The sequence below is a fragment of the Syngnathus scovelli genome, chromosome 2 (genome assembly GCF_024217435.2).
Source record: "Syngnathus scovelli strain Florida chromosome 2, RoL_Ssco_1.2, whole genome shotgun sequence".
Lineage (NCBI taxonomy): Eukaryota > Metazoa > Chordata > Actinopteri > Syngnathiformes > Syngnathidae > Syngnathus > Syngnathus scovelli.
In genome coordinates, this window is record NC_090848.1 from 17,501 (window position 1) to 25,019 (window position 7,519).

The 7,519-nt window shown below is 42.8% G+C and overlaps 1 long non-coding RNA gene across 3 annotated transcripts in view; it reads right to left on the minus strand.

The window, feature by feature from the left end:
* Window positions 1-6,782, minus strand: part of LOC125988775 (uncharacterized) — a 7,233-nt gene extending 451 nt beyond the window's left edge. The window contains exons 1-4 of one of the 3 annotated variants that reach the window (XR_007488495.2): window positions 6,692-6,782; window positions 6,029-6,124; window positions 2,068-2,163; window positions 1-1,011 (exon numbers count right to left, since the gene is read on the minus strand). The exon at window positions 1-1,011 is cut by the window's left edge and continues 451 nt beyond it. This is a non-coding gene — a long non-coding RNA (uncharacterized lncRNA). Of the gene's footprint in view, window positions 1,012-2,067; window positions 2,164-6,028; window positions 6,275-6,308; window positions 6,408-6,691 lie in introns of those variants that run through there. The other 2 variants (XR_007488496.2, XR_007488494.2) reach the window with 2 other exon arrangements.
* Between the last annotated feature and the right edge of the window lie 737 nt (window positions 6,783-7,519).

Genomic DNA, 7,519 nt, shown 5'->3' on the forward strand with positions numbered 1-7,519 from the left:
CACATCACCCCACATGCTCTTTTAAAATAACTTGGCCAATGCGTTTGTCTATTTGATTTGCTGCAAATCCAAATTATACCTAAGGATGGTGACAAATCTTAATATTATACTTAATAGGACATATTAAAGACTCTTTTGAATAAGTTCATTAACTTAATTGTTAGTTAAATCATTTTAATTATGATTTTGTATAAATACCAGGTATAAACAGAAAATATACTACCCAAAATGGGCAGTTTACTTGTTTGAAAAAGAGTGGGAAGTAAGACTTATTTCATTTATTTAAACGGAAAAAGTAAAACTTATTTATTTAATGGGAAAAATGGATATGGTGGAATTCCAAATTTCAAAAATGAATGAATGAAGTCATTTCAATTATGATTTTGGATAAATATTAAGTATGAACATAAACACGACTGCAAAAAATGGCCAGTTTACTTGTTTAAAAAGGACTAGGAAGAAAAGACTTATTTCATTTATTTAAATGGGAAGAAGAATTATTTAGTTTAATATATTTTTGTTCCCAGGCAAAATTGGATTTGCTGCAATTGCAAATTTCGACAAATTACGGTTCCAAATATTGACTTGAGACCTGATGGGACGTATTAATAGCTAATTTGATAGAAGTTGGTCATATGAGCAAGTGGAGTAACATGAGATCTATTCTCAATTACACAGCACACACAACTTTGGATCTTCTGAATGAATGAGTGAGTGGGTGAGTGAATGAATCTTATTTGTTCATTTAAATTATGACTGTATAAGTACTAGGTATAAACACACAAAATGGCCAGTTTACTTGTTTGAAATGGTGTGGGAAGAAGTAATCTATCCAATTTAAGACAAATGTAGTTACCTCTAACATTGTGTTACTTTATCTATTGTTGTCTGTGACTTCCAATGAATAAAAAGGAAGGAAGGACTCACCGGAGACGTCTTCGCCAACATCCAACCGTTGGACTTTTATCCTTCTTACAGTGGAAAACGTACAGCCGACCAACACCATAGAACCTAAAGGAATGAAAGAAAACTTTAACATTTGGCCTCAAGCAACATTCGCAGATACAACACAATGTGACGTGCGGGCTTGGGGCTCGTTCGGGTTAAAGGTTGAGGGAGGGGCCCTCGTTTTAAACTACTTTTTTCAAAAGGAGTGGGAACAAGCAAGACTTAGTTAATTTATTTAATGGGAACATGTAAGACTATTTTTCTTCCCTGGCAAAATTGGATTTGCTGCAATTGCAAATTTCAAAAAAGTACGGTGCCAAATCTTGACTTGAGACCTGATAGGACGTATTAAACGCTTAGTTACATTGATAGGAGTTGGTAATAAGAGCGAGTGGACTAGCCGTGGTTGAATGGATGAATGAATGTTGAAAGTAATTTAAATTATGACTTTGTTTAAATACTAGGTATTAACAGAACATCTACTGCGCAAAATGGGCAGAGTTTAGTTGTTTGAGAAGGGGTGGCTTATTTAAGACTACGACTTATTTAATCTGTTTGTTCCCAGGCAAAACTGGATGTGATGCAATTCCAAAATTCACCACATGATGGTGCCAAATTTTGACTTGAGCCCTGATAGGACATATTAAACACTGGATTACTACTTTGGATCTTTTCTTATATTACTTTGCAACAACATACTCGGTAAGAGATTAGGCAGTATAATCACATATGTTAACTTAAGAGTGCCCACACTCAATTTACTTATGGTTATGTGTAACATTAATTACTGTTAGGCATCATTTGAGCAGTCTGATAATGTACCAAATCTTTGAATTGAAGAATTTGTGATTTAACAAATAGCTTATTATGTTCAGGGTAATCAGATTTGTATATAATTGTAATGGCCGTCTTTTGAAAACTATTCTGAATTACAACTTTGGATCTTTTCTCATATTACTTTGCAACAATATACACGGTGACAGATTAGGCAGTATAATCGCATATGTTAACTTGAGAGTGCCCACACTCAATTTACTTATGGTTATGTGTTAAATCAACTACTGTTAAACATGAAATAGGAGGTGTTTAACATAAATGGAGGAAGAAATGGGTACTCACCATTGTGGCGACTGGTCAATGATGCGAGCCTCCAACTGATTTGTATATTCATTCTTCTGACGGTGGAAAACGTACAGCCGACCAACACCGAGGAACCTAAAGGAATGAAAGAAAACTTTAACATTTGGCCTCAAGCAACATTCGCAGATACAACACAATGTGACGTGCGGGGTTAGGGCTCGTTAGGGTTAAAGGTTGAGGGAAGGGCCCTCGTTTTAAACTACTTTTTTCAAAAGGAGTGGAAACAAGCAAGACTTATTTAATTTATTTAATGGGAACATGTAAGACTATTTTTCTTCCCTGGCAAAATTGGATTTGCTGCAATTGCAAATTTCAAAAAAGTACGGTGCCAAATCTTGACTTGAGACCTGATAGGACGTATTAAACGCTTAGTTAAATTGATAGGAGTTGGTAATAAGAGCGAGTGGACTAACGGTGGTTTAATGGATGAATGAATGTTGAAAGTAATTTAAATTATGACTTTGTTTAAATACTAGGTATTAACAGAACATCTACTGCGCAAAATGGGCAGAGTTTACTTGTTTGAGAAGGAGTGGCTTATTTAAGACTAAGATTTATTTAATCTGTTTGTTCCCAGGCAAAATTGGACGTGATGCAACTCCAAATTTCACCACATGATGGTGCCAAATTTTGACTTCAGCCCTGATAGAACATATTAAACACTGGTTACTACTTTGGATCTTTTCTTATATTACTTTGCAACAACATACTCGGTAAGAGATTAGGCAGTATAATCACGTATGTTAACTAGAGAGTGCCCACACTCAATTTACTTATGGTTATGTGTTACATTAAATACTGTTAGGCATCATTTGAGCAGTCTGACCAAATCTTTGAATAGAATTTGTGATTTAAGAAATTACTTATGTTCAGGGTAATCAGATTTGTATATTCTTTTGAAAACTATTCTGAATTACAACTTTGGATCAGCACTTCCGGCGCTGTAGGAGACGGCAGCCTTTCCAGTAGCTCTCTTGTTTTTGACTATTTTTTGACTTTTTTCGACCTTTCGGATTATTTATCTTATTATACTACTACCTGCCGAGGGAGTTCAGTCACGTGATTACCATCTGTGTTTACATCCCTCCGAGCGCGGACGCAGCCACTGCCTGTGAAACTATACACACTATCACAGCCAGGCTAACGACTCAGCACCCCAATGCTTTTGTAATAATCTCTGGAGACTTTAATCATGCAACCTTGGACTCTACTCTGCCCGTTTTCCATCAGGCTATTGACTGCCCCACAAGAAACAACAGGACAATAGACCTCATGTATGTCAATGTGAGGGATGCGTACAAGGCCACACCGCTCCCCCCACTGGGGAAGTCAGACCACGACCTGATCCACCTACAACCAGAGTACACCCCCCTGGTCAAAAAACAGCCCGTTGCGACCCGCACCATCAGGAAGTGGACCCCAGAGATGGAAAGTGTCCTGAGAGACTGTTTTAACACCACAGACTGGGATGTGCTGATCGATCCGCACCGTGAGGACATAGAGGGGTTGACACACTGCCTGACGGACTACCTGAACTTCTGCATGGATGTGGTCTCTCCTGTTAAGACAGTCCGCTACTACCCGAATAACAAGCCTTGGGTAACACGGGAGGTCAAAGCCGTCCTGAACAGGAAGAAAGCCGCCTTCAGGAGCAGAGACAGGGAGGCCATGAAGGCAGCACAGCAGGAGGTAAAACACTGTGTGAGGGTAGCCAAAGACACCTACAGGACAAAGGTGGAGCAGAAGCTGAAGGAAAACAACATGAGGGCCGTCTGGGAAGGTGTGAGGACTATCACGGGCCACAACATCAAGACCAGGGTCGTTGAAGGGACAACGGAGAGGGCGAACGAGCTGAACAACTTCTTCAATAGGTTTGATCGGCCCTCGACCCCCCCACCTCTACTGCAGCCATCTCTCCTTCCCTCCACAACACACCACCCCCGAGACGACACAGCACCCCCACCCTCCTCCTCCTGCCCCCCCACCCCAGATACCACAGCACCACCACTCTCCTCCTCCAGCCCCCCCACGCCAACACAAGCTCTGCCTTACTTCACAGCAGACCAGGTCAGAGGACAACTGAGGAAGCTTCGACCCAGGAAAGCACCAGGCCCGGACAAGGTGTGTCCCAGACTACTGAGAACCTGCGCTGCTGAACTGGGGGAACCACTTCAACGGATCTTCAACCTCAGCCTGCAGCTGGGGACAGTGCCTACACTATGGAAGACATCCTGCATCACGCCGGTTCCTAAAAAGACCCGGCCCAGTGAACTGAATGACTTTCGGCCGGTGGCACTCACTTCACACCTGATGAAGACATTGGAGCGGCTCTTCCTCGGTCTCCTCAGACCTCAAGTGCGACATGCTCAGGACTGCCTGCAGTTTGCATACCAGTCAGATGTTGGAGTGGAGGACGCCATCCTCCACCTACTGCACCGAGTTCACTCCCACATGGATAAGGGAAGCGCCACAGCGAGGATTCTGTTCCTAGACTTCTCCAGTGCGTTCAACACCATCCAGCCCCCCCTGCTCAGAGACAAACTGGACAGGATGGGAGTGGACCCATACATGGTGACCTGGATCTCCAGCTACCTCACAGACAGGCCACAGTACGTCAGACTAAAAGACACCATCTCTGACACTGTGGTCAGTAGCACTGGAGCCCCACAGGGCACAGTGCTGGCCCCTGTACTCTTCACCTTGTACACCTCAGACTTCTGTTACAACTCTGAGCTGTGTCACATACAGAAGTACGCGGATGACACAGCCATTGTCGGGTGTATCAGGGACAATAGAGAGGAGTATAGGAGCCTGGTGGGGGATTTCGCCACCTGGTGCCGTGCCAACCAACTGGAGCTCAACATCTCCAAGACCAAGGAGCTGGTCATAGACTTTGGGAGGAACAGGCCTAAGCCTAGGCCCGTACTGTTGGAGGGGGCTGAGGTGGAGGCTGTGGACTCCTACAAGTACCTTGGGGTGTGGCTGGATAAAAAACTGGACTGGTCAACTCACACCAACCACCTTCACAGGAAGACACAGAGCAGGATGTACTTCCTGAGGAGACTACGTTCTTTTAACATCTGCAACAAACTCTTGGAGATGTTCTACCAGTCCGTGGTTGCCAGTGTCCTGTTTTACACCGTGGTGTGCTGGGGCAGCAGCACATCCAAGAAGGACACCTCCAGACTGGACAAACTGGTCAGGCGAGCCGGCTCTCTGATCGGCAAGAAGCTGGACTCATTGGAGACGGTGGCAGAGGCAAGGACACTGAAAAAACTGTTGGACATTATAGGCAATGTCAGTCACCCTCTGCACTCTGTCATCACTAATCAGAGGAGCCGGATCAGTGGGAGACTGCTCCTCCCCAATTGTAGGACAAGCAGACTGAAGAACTCCTTTGTCCCCCAAGCCATCAAGCTATTCAACTCCTCACTGGGGAGGAGGTGACATGGACATGAACAGGGACATGGAGATGCTTGTAATAACTGTACACATTCTTCACGTCAATATACAATGCGCAATATTATGGCAACTACTGTGTAGTGTTTTTATCTCCCTCAATTTTCTTGCCTAGTTTATCTTTTGGCCTCTTTTACATTTCATTGCTATCTCTTGCACTGTGTGTATTTCTGCATCTTCTGTATATCTTGATCTCTTGTGTTTTTCTTGTGTATCTTGTATTTTACTGCTACTGGACACAGAATTTCCCTGAAGGAGTAATCCCAAGGGATTAATAAAGTTGAGTCTAAGTCTAAGTCTAAGTCTATTTCTTATATTACTTTGCAACAATATACTCAGTGACAGATTAGGCAGTATAATCACACATGTTAAATTGAGAGTGCCCACACACAATTTACTTATGGTGATGTGTTAAATCAATTACTGTTAGACATAAAATAGGAGGTGTTTAACATAAATGGAGGAAGAAAGGGCTACTCACCATTGTAGCGCCTGGTCAATGATGCGAGCCTCCAACTGATGTGTATATTCATTCTTCTTACAGTGGAAAACATACAGCCAACAAACACCATGTAACCTAAAGGAATGAAATTAAACATTAACATTTACCCTCAAGACATTCAAAGATACAAGGCAACGCGACTACGTTTCAGCTAGGGTTAGTTACACATAGCTATTACACAGTGAACGCTAGCTACATCGACAACTTTAGTCAAACTACACTAAAGTAAATCTCTTTAACCACAATGAGTTGTATTTACCGTGTACGCTCTAGACGGCCCAGTTTCAAGCAGAAAATAAAGTTATTTCTGTTGATATTCGTCGTGTTTGAATCCGCTGTCGCGCTTACGGCCATTTCGCGCCCACGATTTGAATCTTGGCGGGAGTTTCCCCTATTGACGTCATTTCGACGGCACATTACTGCGACGTAATACCCGCTTATCTAAAACGGTTAAAAGTAGAGTTAAATAAAGTTTTATTAATCAACGCAATAATTTACAACCGTTGACCAGGGAGAATTGTCGAAATTCGGCGTCTGTGGCTGGCAGCAGACGCCGAGCTCGACATCCCCACCTTCGGCACACTCACTCGCTTTTCGGGGCTACAAAAGTACTTCTTTTTAAAAACAGTGAGTTGTATTTACCGTGTACGCTCTAGACGGTCCAGTTGCAAGCAGAAAATAAAGATATTTCTGTTGATAATCGTCGTGTTTGTATCCGCTGTCTCGCTCGCGGGTTAGCTACTCGGCCACACATTGCTAATGCACAGTTAACGCTAGCTACATCGACAACTTTAGTCAAACTACACAAAAGTAAATCTCTTTAAACAAAATGAGTTGTATTTACTGTGTACGCTCTAGACGGTCCAGTTGCAAGCAGAAAATAAAAATATTTCTCTTGTTAGTCGTCGTGTTACTATCCACTCTGTCTCGTTCGCTACCATTGTTGAAAGCCCCGCCCACAGATTTGAATTTCCCGCCTATTGACGTCATTTCCGCGGCACATGACTGCGACGTAATACCCGCTTATCTAAAACGGCCAAGTTAAAAGTAGAGTTGAATAAAGTTTTTCTTTTTAAATCAACACAATCATTTATAAACGTTGACCAGGAAGAATCGTCGAAATTTGGCGTCTGTGGCTAGCAGACTCTGCTCACGGATTGGACTTTCGGCGGAGGTTCCGCCCATCGACGTCACGTCCGCGTCACGTGACTATGACGTAGCAGACGTCATATAGCAACCGCTGTTTTGTTTAGTGGACTTACAGTTGTTATGCGTTGACATAATGGCGCACACTCAAAATACATTTAAATAAATTAAATAAGTCTTCTGCCCACTCACTTTTAAACAAGTTAACTCTGACCACGGATTTGAATTTCGGCAGAAGTTCTGCCCATCGTCGTCACGTCCGCGTCACGTGACTGCGACGGAGCAGACGTCATATACCAGCCGCTGTTTTTTTTAGTAGACTTA